Source organism: Lepus europaeus, chromosome 7, assembly GCF_033115175.1.
Source record: "Lepus europaeus isolate LE1 chromosome 7, mLepTim1.pri, whole genome shotgun sequence".
NCBI classification, from domain to species: Eukaryota; Metazoa; Chordata; class Mammalia; order Lagomorpha; family Leporidae; genus Lepus; species Lepus europaeus.
The window spans coordinates 125,157,192-125,170,128 of record NC_084833.1 but is presented as its reverse complement, the minus strand read 5'-3'; positions in this window follow the sequence as shown (position 1 = coordinate 125,170,128).

Sequence of the window (12,937 nt, the reverse complement as noted above, 5' to 3'; positions counted from 1 at the left end):
ATGTAGGGAAAGGATAGCATCAAAAATGACTGTGGGGCCAGCGCTGTGGCATAGCAGGTAAAGCCGCCACCTGCAGTGCCAGCATCCCATATGTGCACCGGTTCAAGTCCCGGCTGCTCCATTTCTGATCCAGCTCTCTGCTATGGCCTGGGAAAGCAGTAGAAGATGGCCCAAGTGCTTGGACCCCTGCACCAGTGTGGGAGACTCGGAAGAAACTCCTGGCTCTTGGCTTCAGGTCGGCATAGCTCCAGCTGTTTTGGCCAATCGGGGAGTGAACCAGCGGATGGAAGGCCTCTCTCTCTCTCTCCCCCCACACACTCCTTCTCTCTCCGTGTAACTCTGACTTTCAAATAAATAAATAAATCTTTAAAAAATTACTTTGTGTGGGGCCAGCACTGTGGCATAGCAGGTAAATCCACTGCCTACAGTGCTGGCATACCATATGGGCACCAATTCGAGTCCTGGCTACTCCACTTCCAATCCAGCTCTCTGCGATGGCCTGGGAAAGCAGTGGAAGAAGATGGTCCAATTCCTTGGGCCCCTGCACCCACGTTGTAGACCCAGAGGGAGCTTCTGGCTCGTGGCTTCAGATTGGTGCAGCTCCAGCCAATGCAGCCAATTAGTTAATGAATCAGCAGGTGGAAGACCCCCCCCCCTTCTCTCTCTCTTTCTCTCCGCCTCTCCTCTCTCTTTGTAACTCCGACTTTCAAATAAATAAATACATCTTTTAAAAAATGACTTTGTGACATGTGTCATTCTTGTGTGTGCCAGTAGACAGTGTAATCTGGTTCTGACAAGAGCTATGGCTTGGCATGCGGAACCCAGAGAGGCCTATGACAGGTTCCTCTGTGTTCTTAAAGGTTTTAAAATAATAATCTGTGGGACCATCACAATGAACCATACAGACCCCAGAAGAGCCATAATGGAACACAATGAATAACTCTAGACATATAAATTGGAAAATGAAACAGGCAAACTTCTCACAAAGCACAAACTTATCTAATACGAAATAATTTGAAAGGATCTGTAATTGCTTAGGGAAATTAATTAATAATTTAAAACTCCCTATAAAAGAAATCTCCAGGCCCAAGTTATTTCACTTTAGAACTTTATCAAATGTATAAAAGATAATTAATACCATTTCTACACAATTTCTTCCAGAAAACAGAAATGAAGGAACAACTTCTAATTCTTTTTATGATGCTAATATTACCTGCCCAGATCCCAAGATCAGATAAAGATGGCATAAAAAGTATGATTTTTATATAAAAATGCAAAAATCCTTGACAAAATTAGCAAATAGAATGAATTTGCTAGTTTGCTTGCTTGCTCACACACAATGACCACAGGGCACAAACTTAAGAAATAAAAACCATGGGATCAAATCACGTATTTAACAAAATTCTGTGCCAATTAAACACATGGAAAAAATTCTCAAGAAGATGGAGCTAGAATACTACTTCCTCAGCTTGGTAAAAATCATCTACAAAATACCAACAGCTAAGATCACACTGCATGGTAGAAAATCGAATTCCCCCCTTCCCTGTGTTATGAGAGTCAGATGAGGATGTTTGCTGTCATCATTCTCATCCAACAGAGTGCTCAAGTTAGTCATTGCAGCAAGATAAGGAAAGGAAACAAAAGGCATACATATCAGCAAAGAAGAAATAAAACTGCCTCTATTTGTAAATCACATGAACACCTAAATAAAAAAAAATCCCACAGACTCTAAAACAAACAAAAACCTGGAGAACTAATAAGTAAGGCCAGTATGGTTACAAGGTACAACATCAACATGCAAAAATTAATTTTATTTCTGCATACCAGCATGGGACATGTGGAAATATGCTGCTCATGATCACTAAGACACCAAAATACTGATACCAAAACACCTAACAAAACATGCATACAAACTATATGCTGAGACCTTTAAAATACTGATGGAAACAGTTTTTAGAGAGCTAAACAAATGGAGACATGCTGTGTTTCTGGATTGGGAGACTCAGTAAAAATGTCAATTCTCCCAAAACTGGTAAACATGGGTAATGCCATCCCTATCAAAATTTTAGCAATACCTTTTGTGTATACAGAGAAAGGAATATTCTAAAATGTATATGGAAATAAAAAGATATTAGATAAGTAGAACACGTTTGCAACAGAATAATGTGAGAGAAGCGATCGTATCTAATATTAAGATCTTAGTCATTGAGACAGTATTATATAGGCAAGAGGATAGACAAATAGATCAATGAAATGAGCTAAGATGCAGAAACAGAAGCATAAAAGTAAATCCAATTGATTTTTTACAGCGTTATGAAAGCAACTTAGAGGAAGCTGGGCAGACTTCAATAGATGACACTTAAACATCTGGGTAGTGAGCAAACAGTGAACCTCACTCTTTATATAAAAATGAACTAAAGTGAATTATAGATTTAATTGTAAAAATGGAAAACTACAACATTTTTGGAAGGAAAGAAACTCAGGACTGAGTTGGCCAATCGGGGAGTGAACCAACTCTTAGATGGGGGGTATTAAAGCCATGATCTATAAAAAAAAAAAAACCAATAAAATGGATTTTATCAGCATTTAAAACATTTGTTTTACATCAGCATTTATTCTGCAAGAGAAATAAAATGTAAGCTACAGACTATTAGAAAACATGCATAAGTCACATACATAACAAAGGACTAATATCAAGACTATGTAAAGAACCCTCAAAATTCAACAGCAGAAATAGAAACAATTCAGTTAGCGAGGGACAAAAGACATGAAGTCAATAATCAGTAAGTCACACAGATGGGAAAAAGCTCATGAAAAGCAGTGCAGAATAATCAGCCACGGGATAGTATTGCACATCTAAATAGCTAAAGTAAAGCTTTAAAATAAAGCACAATGACAATACCAAATGCTGGTGAGAATGTGGAGCAACTAAAGCTCTCATTCATTTCCTAGGAATCTATAATTATCTAATTTTTTTAAATAATTAAAACAATCCTCTATGAATGATATTATCCCATGAGTCAGGCAGAGACTAACATTTCTAAGAGTGAGTTTCCTGGCCTTAACACAGATTGGTGTAGCCCATACCTTAGCACAGCTTCAAGGAATGGCACATTACGAAAGTAAAGGACCCAAGGAACAAGTGGGCTCCCAGTATCTTTTAGTGAGAAACAATATATTCCAGACACAAGAGAAGTACAGTACACGTTGATCATGCACCTGTAGAGCAGTGTAACACAGTGCACTGGAAGAAGCTGCTTTGTTGTGCAACAAGCAGGCTGATACATGTGGACTGAGGGACCGCACAATGCGCATGTGCTCAAATGAATGAAAAGTCACATTCACCAGGTGTTTTATAACCTGGTAAGGTATAGAAATAGACACTCTGTAAACTGAAAATGAATTGTAGGTGTTAGGGAAAGAGGGCAACCCTCTCCAACTCAAAATAAAATGTACATTCAGATAAGTTTTATGTAAGATTTATTTTATTTACGTGAAAGGCAGAGATAGAGGGAGAGAGAGAGAGAGGGATATAGAGAGGTAGAGAGAGAGAGAGATCTTCCATCGGCTGGTCTACTCCCTAAATGGCAGGCAACAAAGCACTTAAGCCTTCTTTTGCTGTCTTCTCAGGTACGTGGGCAGGGAGCTAGATCAGAAATGGAGTAGCCTGGACTCAAACTGACACTTGAATCTGCAGATCTGGCATTCAGGGAGTGACTTAACTCACTGGCCACCCAGCTCCCTCAATCCAATTTATTGAAGGCAAAAATGTGTGCCCCAGATGGAAGCTGCTCTCCCCTCTAGGTTGCTGCCTGCTCCACCGCCCACCTGTCTCCCCACCTCTCCCCTGCCCTTCTCACCCTCCTGTCTCTCCTCTGTTTACTGCACTCTCTTCTCTTACACTAACCTCTCCCTCCTCTCTGTCTCTGAGCCTGTGTTTACTTCTACTTTCCCCGCCCTCCTCTTCCCTCTCCTTTCTTGCTGGCTTGCCCACATCTCCCTTGCTTTCACCTTCTTCCGCCTGGTCACAGGTAGGTAGTCATTATGCCTCCTTGGCTCTCTCATTTTACAACTCTGTATCCAAGGATATCGAGGAGAACCAGAAACTGAAAAGGTTCCCGGGTATTTAGGCGGCTGCGGAGAAAGACAAGAGGCCACTTCTCTTCAGACCTTCTGGGATTGTCTAGTCCAGCAGATTCATTGCTTTAAGCTGATTGCATCTCAAGTGGGGAAGAGAGTGATGTAGATCACATCTGTTTCTTGTCAGAAGCACTGAGGGGGAGGCAACGCTTCTGGCGCTGCTGCGAGTTTCCAGTTTGTCATCTCATCTCTGTCACTTACACATATGCCCTCCATTTAGGAAACCAGAAAGTGACTCAGGGCTCACTTCTAGCTTTTCTATTTCTGTCATTGCTGTAACAGTTTCTGGGACTGTCTGTGTCCACAGAACTCATGTGGGTGCCTGGAACTCCCACAAAGAAGGGTCATCTTCCATCTGCAGCTGCTCCCAGGGGGGCGTCCAGGACGCTGGTCCTGACACCATGGGGGTGGCTCCTGATTGCTCTGAATTAGTACAGGTGTTCTCATGAAAATCACGGAGGTGTTCTGCACTGCTTCCCACCCACCCTCCTTGCCTTTGTCTGTTCCTGATCGTTGAATTCCACCCCCTTGCTTGGTTTCCAGACCCACAGGCAGCAGGCACAAACATCTTAGAGTCCTTGCCAACAGTGCCCATGGGAGAGACTTGGACTTGAAAGGATCTTAGGATGAAAATGTTAACCTGCAAGGCACCTGGTCTGATAAAGGAAACTAACCAGGTGGAGACACAGGTCCAGGCATGAGGTTGCCAGGAACTGGGATTGTTCTTTAATTCAAAACTCAGATCTATAAAGGTGATCCACGTCAGTTCTGTCCTATAGAGCTGAGGATGCTTGGGGCCACAGAGAGGCTCAGAGATTTGCCCAAAGGCAAATCTACACAAGGTAGAGGCTTGCTTAGAAGGACCTAAACCTCCTAGATTTTGGTAAAAGCTTCTTTTCCCCACAATGTGGCAGGCAGTTTTCTCCATGAAAGTGGTGGTTCTTAGCCACACAATTGGTGAACTGACAACAGGTGGACATATGCAGCTGAAACCTGGGGAGTGACACAAAGGTTCAGATCTGCCCTGCTGTGCCTGAGCAGTCCAGGACAGGGGGCAGGAGAAGCTCTGTGAGGAGACAGCCCGTGGTCTGAGCTCCGAGAAATGAGAGGGAAAAGCGAGGGGAGGGCAAGAGGGCTCACCTGGCAGAGGATGGGGGTGTTTCAGCCACAGGAGAACATCGTGTCCTCAAGAACCCAGGAGCAGCCACTGAGGCTGGGGATGCTAGCAGAGGAGAGAGGAGCTGAGAGCACGCCATGGTTACCAGGTGGGGGATTGGAGGCTTTAGGTCAAGTGTAGCAACAAGCTATCAGTCTTAAGTAGAAAAGAAAACAGCCCCTAACATACACATTCTTCAAGGTCTCTCTGGATTTCCCATGCAGACTCGGTCAGGAGGAAGCAAGAGTAAACCAGAGAGAGCAGTCAGCAGACACGAGAGGACTGTGACACATGGGAGGCTCAGGCTGCAAGGACAGGGTACGCAGCGACTGGAGACAGACTGTGGACACAGGAACGCCAGGGGTTACTCCTGGGCGGCAAGCGTGGAGAAGGGGCAGGGGCATGTCAGGGAGCCTCCAAGAATTCTGCTGAGCAAGCTCTTTGCTGGAGGGCTGATGCTTCTGGCTTGGTGGTGTTTTCTAACAATAAAGGCTCAAGGAAGAACAAGGCCACAAGAGGAGGAAGACACCAGCCAAGGCATGTGAAATCCATGAAGTGTGGGATGTCGGTGAGCCGTGGTGGTGAGGCTGCCCCGTGCGAGGTCTGCAGCTCAGAAGAGGGGTCTGGGCTGCAGGGGAGGGCCCTGGGCATGATAGGCAAGTGGACGGTGTGTGTGCCTCCTGGGCTGACAGCACCCAGGGAGAGGCGATGTGGGGTGGGGCTCCTGCCACTGGGCTGCCGGAATACAGAATGCACAGAGGCCAAGCGTTTTGCTTTGTCAAGCTCATCTACCCTCTGACCCCTCAGACAGAATGCCTGTCCTTTGTTGCATTCGCATTGGCCTTAGATCTGGAGGGCTCATCTGAAACAAATCTGCTTATCGGCCCCAGCCCCTCAGTCTGCAGGGGAAGAAAGTCGGGAACCAGGGTATGGAATGGGACTGTCACCCTCAGCGGGGGTAACCTGCACCTGGCGGCAGCCCTCACTGTGTTAAGAACGCAAATGAATCCTGGACTTCCCGAGGCTTGGGAGTGGATGTGTTGATCACATTTGCATGTGTTGCTATGCTTCAGATGACTCGAATGCGCTCACTCAGAGCAATCCATATTTATGATTTGAAAATTGCTGCCTGGGTAATTACACATTAAGTAACCTCTGTTTCCTTGTATATTATTGTTTCTAATTAGCAATGGAGAAAAATAAAGTCACCATTATTTACAGCTCCAGTTGAGCCTTGGCGTGGATGTGGGGCCTGCTGCCTGTGCATCCCTGACAGCACTGCAGGTTTCCTCCCTGTGGCCCCGGAGAGCAGGAGAGCCCCGGGGGGGCAGCTCATCCTCTTTCTGCCCATGCTCCACCCTTGCTCTCCTCCCCACCTGCTTGTCCAGAGATCCCAAGTCTCCCCCAGTGTTACCCCAGCACCCAGCGTCCTCTTCGTGGCCTTTATGAAGAGTTTCGTGCACCGTGTAAGAAAATCGTCCTAATCACTGAAGCTTCTTCCCATGAAGTTCTTGCTTTTCATGGTGAATTATTCATTCTTGTTTGTCATTTTTATTATGGACAGCCATTGCTGAAACATTTTCTAAACTGATCTTGTTTTCCTAGTTCACACCTTTTAGGCCCATGCAAAAAAAAAAAAGTTAATTAATATACAAAGTTGATTTACCTAATTGCGAAAAGAAAAGTCAGAGTGGAATGGGCTCACTGAATACCGTACCACACACAGCTTCAGAGGTGCTGCGCTGAAGCGGCAGACCCGGTCACACACTGACTTGTCTCCCATTGTCTCTCTCCATAATTTTCTCTGAGCCCATTTGCCTATTGTGTAATACATGCTGGGAAATACAGTCTACTTCTCTGAGTCTCAGTTTTCACGTACACAAAAACCCCAAAGATTTTGGCCTGAATAAATGTGTTTGCAGGTGAGAATTGCAATTGAATTGTCAATAAAACCCAGTGGCCTGGGCTGACTGCCAGAAGTGGATTCAGTGGGTTGAGTGGAGCGTGGAAAGCTGAGTGGTTTCACAAGAGAATCTGATGCTCACTACAGTTGAGAAACTTAGATGGTCTAGAAAGTTCTCAAGTTTGACATCAAAATAGGATATCCAAGGTTGAGAGGTTGGCTGTAACCCAGACCAGGGTTTCTGTGCAAGGGATCAGGAGTCTCTGGTTTTCTGTTTTATCTTACGTTGAGCTCTCCTTGTGATTGCAAACTCAGCCCATGCCCAGACCTAAAGGATTCTCTAAATGCCCTGTAGCTTTCTAGTTCCCAGAGAACAGTCAAGACCGGCTTAAAGAAAAAAAATCCCAAATAACAAGAATGAAGTGACTGTGTCTGGTTGCATGCTCTGCAGAACTGAAGGCTGAGTGCCCTTGGCTCTGTCTCAGCCTCTTCAGCCTAGAAAACTGGCTTTCCCTGTGGATTCCACCCTCTACTTGTGAATTCAGGCTTTAATTCCTGCAACCTGAACCTAGAGTTACTTCACAGGACTCATGAGGAGGGCTGGCAGGTAAAACAAGAAGTGATCTGTATATTCCTGGCTCTCTGAGACAGATAACAGCATTAGTAGAGCTGACAGCAACAGAGGAGACAGGTAGGGTCTCAGTGGCTACCGGATCCCATCCCAAAGTCCTAGACAACACTTGTTACACATGGTCCCAGCTCTCCTGGCTCCTGACTCAAAGCTGTTTGGGTAGAAGTCCATGACAACCTGATAAGCAAGCAAGCCAGAGCCTCCAGGGTACAGCCACTGGACGTGTATAATGGATTTACAGGAAAAAAAAAAAAAAACAGTATTCAGACTAACCAGACTGCACTTTTGATTTTCTATTCAGAGGATAATAATTCCATCTAATATGCCCAGGTAAGGAAATTAACGTCACAAAGATAAGAGCAACCATAAATTGTGAGCAATGACACTCACATGGCCTAGGGGGAGACAGGAGAGCATAAAGGTGAGAGCAGGGTGGTATCTCCATGTATTCCATGCCTCTGCCTGGAAAGACAGGCCCACAGCCAGAGCCCTCAATTCAACAGAGGGCTTTCAGAGTCCAGTGTGTAGAGAAGGTGATGCCAATGATACATCTCTTGAAGCGGCTGCAGGCTTCCTGGGGCAGATGAGCACAGTAGTTCTTGTCTTCTGTGCCAGCCTATGCCCTCTGTAGCTATCCCTGCACATCCAGAACAGCCAGAGAGGGGCAGTGATCGGCTGAAAGCCATGCTTGTTTCGGAGCCCACAGAGACACAGGCAGAGAAGGAGACAGAAGCTGTGGACCCAAATCCACAAGCAGCCCAGGAGGTGGAATCTCCCGGCCTCCTGAAAGCCAACGAATGTTAGTAATCACTTAAGTAAAACCAAATAATAAGAGTGAATATTTGGCACAGTGGCTGAGATACAACTTAGGAGGTTCACAGCCCATATTGCTATACCTGGATTCCAACCCCCTCTCCTCTCTCCATCCATTAGGCTGATCCGTACCCTTGGAGGCAGCAGGTGTGAGTCAAGCAGTTGGGTCCCTGCCACCTTCATGGAAGACATGGGTTGAGCTCCAGAGTTCTTACTGTTGTGGGCATTTGAAGAATAAAGCAGCACATGGAAGTCCTCTCCACCTTTCAAATAAATATAGACGATAGAAGATAGATAATAGGTAATTATAAAAAACTCACAGTAGTGACAATATCTGAAAACATAGACATCACCAAGGCACAGTTACAATGAGTTTTTCAATGATCATACGCTGCTAATTTATTTTCTCTGCTGGGGAAAAATATATGAGAAATGCATGTCCACACAAACTTGAGCCGAGTCAGGTCTTCAGGAAGATAATCTCAGGTGAGTCTGGGCGTCCTGGGCTGAAAGGGCTGTTTGCTGGGACTCTTTTGTTTGTTTGATCAGGGACCTGGAACCACACCTGCCCTGGTAAGGAATGTTTCCCCTCTTCAGAGTCACTTCATCTGTCAGATTCCCTTAGTTATGCTTCCTTTGAGGACTCGCCAGCTGTCTTTGCTGAGGATAAGGCTGGGCCTACAGCAGCAGTTCTAGTGGGATCGGCCTTGGAGGACAGGAGTCCAGACCAGCACACAAACACATTCCAGGAAGAGGCCCAGTGGCATCCTGGGGCCAGTCTGGAGCACCTGTGCTCAGGTGTCTATTTGCCTGCCCCTCCCCACAGGCCCACCACATGCCACTTCTTCATACCTCATTTTCCATCTTCAGCGAGTCGTGTGTTACTTAATATTTGCAATGTTTTTCCTAGGATAACCAGCCATTCTGATGAATTGGCTGCAAGCTGCACGTTGTGCTCATGCTCCATGAAGGATCTGAGGGAGGCCTGCAGGCAGAGACGGCGCCAGGCCCCAGCACATATGCACCGAGGCTATGTATTAGCCTATGGATGGAGAATAGAGATGGGACTGGGATTCAGGTACACTAATATGGGATATAATATGTCCAGCTCCTCTGAGGAGAGAGCGAGCTGCTCCATCTTAGACGGGCAGGTGTTACCTGGGCAGACAGACACTAGCTGTGCTCTGGAGAAATGAGCTTTTTCATCCTGTGAAAAAGCGGATGGATTTTAGCCGAGTTTGTGCTGATTATAGCTTAAATTAGAACTCAGAACCAGTGGGGAGAGCAGGAGACAATCCAAGGAGTGATAAACTTCATCCCCAATTATTGCTACTCTCTAAGAGTTAAGCCAGGGTGCTCTGGGGAAGATGAGAGAATCCTGCCTCACTCCGTTGCTTCTACTCCATGCATTCATTTCCTTTGTATTTTCTCCGAGCCTTTTCTTGGCTATTTAAAGCATCCCAGCAGATTCTGAGGGGTCTGAGTTAATCAACGGAAGGAAACCTTCCCTAAGCCACAATGGGACAATGGCAACACTTACTGGTGAAATCTTTGAGAGAAAGTGAGCTGAGGAGCTGAGGAAGGTAGGAGACCTGCCCTCACAGCAGAGCCCCCACCCCCAGCCACCTGGGGTCTGGGTTTGATGTGTCCCAGCAGTGCCTGAACAGGACTGCACAGAACAGGAGTTCTAATGCAGTCTTTTTTTTTTTTTTTTTTTTTTGACAGGCAGAGTGGACAGTGAGAGAGAGAGACAGAGAGAAAGGTCTTCCTTTTTGCAGTTGGTTCACCCTCAATGGCTGCCGTGGCCGGCGCACCGCGCTGATCCGAAACCGGGAGCCAGGTGCTTCTCCTGGTCTCCCATGGGGTGCAGGGCCCAAGCACTTGGGCCATCCTCCACTGCCCTCCCGGGACACAGCAGAGAGCTGGCCTGGAAGAGGGGCAACCGGGACAGAATCCGGTGCCCCGACCAGGATTAGAACTCTGGGTCTGAAGGAGACACTGAATTGTGAATTCTGGGAAGGAGTCGGATGCAAAGGCTGAGAAAAGGAGGAGCCAATGCCAGGAATCAGGGCGTGGGGCTGTGGCCATGGTAGATCCGGGTGCAACAGAGCTGCTTAGCTTCCTCCTCCAAGACCATGCTAGTGTCCTCCAGGCCATGAGCAGAGGTGGCTGAGGAAGAGCCTGGGGCCCTGCCACCCACCATTCCTATTCTTCGAGAGCCTTCTCCGGAGCACAGGGGCCAAGCCCGTGAGGGCAGCCTGGCAGAGGAGGCTACGCCAGGGATTTTGACCCCTCTTTGTAAGAGGACATCTCCCAGGTTTTCTCAAACTTTGCCACGCTATCCACATCTCACAGCTTGCTCACTGACAGTTAAATATTTGATGATTCTTAAACTTTCCTTTTAAAATGTGCAGCTCATCTGAAGTAGTAAATATGTGGTTGGAGAAGGAGATTTTCTTCTTAATTTCTTTAAAATACAGTCGATGATTTAAGACAAAAATGGCAATATTGCATTGCAAAATTAATACATATTTGAATGTAATGCATGAATCAGATCCAGCAAGTGGTGCAGTGCCCCATCATTATAATTTATAAGACTTGGCAAGGGAGAACCAGCTGAGAGCAGTGCTTACTAATTCCAAAATCAATTCAGAAGTAAAACCAAGCATTCATAGAAAAGAGAGAGAGAGGCTGGCGCCACGGCTCAATAGGCTAATCCTCCGCCTAGCGGCGCCGGCAACACTGGGTTCTAGTCCCTGTCGGGGTGCCGGAATCTGTCCCGGTTGCCCCTCTTCCAGTCCAGCTCTCTGCTGTGGCCCGGGAGTGCAGTGGAGGATGGCCCAAGTGCTTGGGCCCTGCACCCCATGGGAGACCAGGAGAAGCACCTGGCTCCTGGCTTCGGATCGGTGCAGTGCGCGGGCCGCAGCGCGCTGGCCACAGCAGCCATTGGAGGGTGAACCAACGGTAAGGGAAGACCTTTCTCTCTGTCTCTCTCTCTCACTGTCCACTCTGCTTGTCAAAAAAAAAAAAAAAAAAAAGAAGAGAGAGAGAGAAATGAAGAAACTGAAGGGAAGAAACCGTAGTGACCTCAGGATCTGGAACAGCAAATCAAAGCCACAGCACTCAAGCAATAGAGAGGTCCCTGAGAGGACCTAGGGACCAATTCAGGCCGATGGACTGTGGATGTCTATGAGCTTGACATTCTACGAATATTTTCTGAATATTATTTTAATGGTCAAGTCACAAGTGTGTACTCTTAGGAAGTACACTGTAACATTTTGATGTAAGCATCAAAAATCAAGCTAATTAACTTATCCATCACCTGCTTACTTGTGGTGCCTTTTTATGGTGAGGCATTTGCAATTCAATCTCCTTGTTATTTTGAGATACATGAAGCATCATTATTGATCAGAGTCACCCTGGTGCACAGTGCTGTCAGAGCCCACGCCTCCTGCTTGCCTGAGACTTTGATCCCCAGCTCCCCGCTCTCCTTCCTCTGCCCAGCCCTCAACCCCTGCTGACCACCACACCACTCTCCACTTTGAGGTTCACCTTTATTAGCTCTCACATGGACGTGAGATCACGTGGTATTTGTCTGTCTGTGCCTGGCTTATTTCACTTAACATCTATCCACACTGTCTCAAATGATGTAATTTTCTTTTTTTTTTTTTAAGGCTGTGTGTATATTTCACATTTTGTTTATCCAACTTTAATCAATGTGATCTGTTGATCAATATGAAGAAATGATCAGCATCATTGATCAGTAGGGAAATGTAAATTAAAACTACAATGCAATACCACCTCAGACATACTAGAATGGTTTTTATCAAAAATTATAAAGGATAACCTGCATTGGCTATGAATCAGAGAAAGACAAACCCTGGAAAGTTGGCAATGGGCATACAAATTAGTACAGCTACTACGGAAACCACTATGGAGTTCCTCAAAAAACTCAATAGAAATACCGTATGATCCAGAAATCCTGGTTCTGAACATGCTGCCAAAGAAATTTAAATAAAAATATGTTGAGAGGATATCTGTGGCTTTATTCACAATAGACAAGATAGGAATCAACCTGTGTCCATCAACTCTAAGAACATTAGTGGGAAATAAAGTAGCCAACCAATTTGAAATTAGCTTTGATTATTTATCCAGGCAGAATTTATCTCTGATATTCATTATGTAGATACACCATGGCAAGAACACAGCAGTCATTTTCATCATGTTGAAATTTCCCCCCTCATTTGAGAGTGTTTTTCAGAAAACGTAGGCAATTCATCCAAGGCACATGTGA